Genomic DNA, 2,500 nt, shown 5'->3' with positions numbered 1-2,500 from the left:
GAGAGAGAGAGGAGCCAGTGTATTTACTCCTTCAGTCCGATGAAGCCAGTGGTCTGGTTGTGTTGCTTCTCCTTTAGACTGCTCAGCTCCCTGAGACAGACAGACAGACAGACAGACAGACAGCATTAGTACACAACCACAACCACACTACAATACACACACTACAATACACACACACTGGAATACACACACACTGGAATACACACACACTGGAATACACACACTGGAATACAGTTGAAAATAAAGTAATGTTTGGGAAAGATTTGGTGAAAGTGTTAAAAGAGGATGATAGCAGTGTCTGCTATGTTATGTGTGATGATTGTGAGGCTCTTTACAAATTTGACAGTCACAAGACGGGGACTTCAAATAGGCCTGTGGCAGGTCAAGGGAACTGTAGCCTACTGTTCAGATGGGTTAAATGGAAACTGACATCTGGACACTGACTATAGGTCTGTAACCTCTCACATAGCCTTAATATAATATGACCTCCTGCAGTAAAATGATTCACCAAATGTGAACTTTGACTCGGGAACAGGAGTGGAGAGAAATATGATTTCTTTCAGCATCTTGAGAGAAAGCAGCAGTAAGACGCGTCCATCTTTATCAGCATCATAAAAAAAAGTATTTCAACCACATTAAAAATATGCATCCAAACCGAACTGAAATCTTATCAGAAACAACGTTGGGTCGTTTTTCACAGCTTTCCCGTTTCCTTACAACCGGTCAAACCTGTGCAAAATGTCCAATTGGCATCAATGTCCAAACGCTTGACTGGTACTGTATATATATATATATTTACGCCCATCTCAGTGAACTAATCCATTGCAGAGGCCTAGACTAAAAGCCAATTTTTGCTTGATCCAAAAATGTGGTCGGAGGCTCCATGTGGAATCTGAGAAAGCCAGCAGGAGCGGGAGAAGAAACAGTTGGGTCAGGTTAAGGATTTTTCTTCTTCTGGTTATCTAGATCTCTGGCTCCCTCTTGAGGCATTTGTTTTATTTCATCAACCCGTTAGCTTTAGGCATCAGACAAGCTCAATGCGTATAGTTGATTTTATTAAAACACATAGGGTGTGTCTATATATGGAAAAATACACGTTTAACATTTTAGACCAATCGATTGGTCGAAAGAACAGACGACTTTCGGTCTCCCAAGGTTTTTTTTTTTTTTTTGTCGGGGACCGCCCTAAATTATAGACAAGTTGACTAACAAATAGCCTACCAAAATGTTGGAAATTACAAGCAGAAACATCTAAATTACCCCCCCAAAATAAAACTGCACCCCCCTGTCAAAACCTCATTCTGCTGTCTGACTGCACAGCCCATTCTCTATATTAGCAGGTTAGGGTCCGGTGCAGGCCTCAGTCTTTCACTTGATCACATATAGTCAGTCGGTTGCGGACGGGTTATTAGCAATTGCGGATCGGTTTGGGTGAACAAACAGATGATCCGCGCACCACTAACACACATCATTAATATACACACACACACACACACACCCTCAGCAGGGTTTTCATCCGGGGTTTCAAGGGGAAATGGAAAGAGAGCCTTTTGGACGTTAACAAGACTCCATCTTAACTCCTCCTCCACATTTACTGGATTGGTTCAACAGAACAGAACCTCCCCCAACAGTGTTCTCTCTCGTCAGGACTAGATACGCCTGCTACGTTGGGTCACACACACACACACACACACACACACACACACACACACACACACACACCATTAATCCACTCCCCACAGCGCCACAGTAACGTACTTGGATATGATGATCTCATGGAGGATTTCTCCAAAGGTTTTCTGCTCCTCTCCATTCACCTGGTCACAGCCTTCTATTGGGATGATCTAACCACAGAGAAACTGTTACACACTCCAACCCCCCACTCCAACACACAACCCCCCACTCCAACACACAACCCCCCCACTCCAACACACAACCCCCCCCACTCCAACACACAACCCCCCCACTCCAACACACAACCCCCCCACTCCAACACACAACACACAACCCCCCACTCCAAAACACCACCCCCACTCCAACACACAACCCCCCCCACTCCAACACACACCCCCCACTCCAACACACAACCCCCTCCAACACTCCAACCCCCTACCTTGAGAGCGACGTGTCTCCATCTGTGTTGGTCGCACTGAAGACCTCTCCGAAGGTTCCCTCCCGATCTTTCTACACAGCTTCATCCTGGCTGCTGGGAGACAGTCCTGGAAGCCCAGAGGACCTGTCTGACTGCACTCTGAATACACCTTCTGGCCATCAGACAGGTCATTATCTAACGCATACACACTCTACAGAGAACACACACACACACACACACACACACACACACACACACACACACATTAGATATACACTCTACAGAGAACACACACACACACACACACACATTAGATATACACTCTACAGAGAACACACACACACACACACACATTAGATATACACTCTACAGAGAACACACACATTAGATATACACTCTACAGAGAAC

At 45.4% G+C, this 2,500-nt stretch overlaps 1 long non-coding RNA gene across 1 annotated transcript in view; it reads right to left on the bottom strand.

Annotated features, from left to right (window-relative positions):
- Positions 1-2,126, bottom strand: part of LOC123483959 — a 2,678-nt gene extending 552 nt beyond the window's left edge. Inside the window, exons 1-3 of the long non-coding RNA XR_006658356.1 lie at positions 2,114-2,126; positions 1,759-1,844; positions 28-90 (exon numbers count right to left, since the gene is read on the bottom strand). This is a non-coding gene — a long non-coding RNA (uncharacterized LOC123483959). The remainder of the gene's footprint in view (positions 1-27; positions 91-1,758; positions 1,845-2,113) is intronic.
- Positions 2,127-2,500: the final 374 nt, after the last annotated feature.

This window comes from Coregonus clupeaformis, unplaced genomic scaffold (assembly GCF_020615455.1).
Source record: "Coregonus clupeaformis isolate EN_2021a unplaced genomic scaffold, ASM2061545v1 scaf0170, whole genome shotgun sequence".
In the NCBI taxonomy this organism is placed as follows: Eukaryota; Metazoa; Chordata; class Actinopteri; order Salmoniformes; family Salmonidae; genus Coregonus; species Coregonus clupeaformis.
Note: the sequence above shows the minus strand (reverse complement) of the source record. Positions and strands in the feature narration are given on the sequence as shown.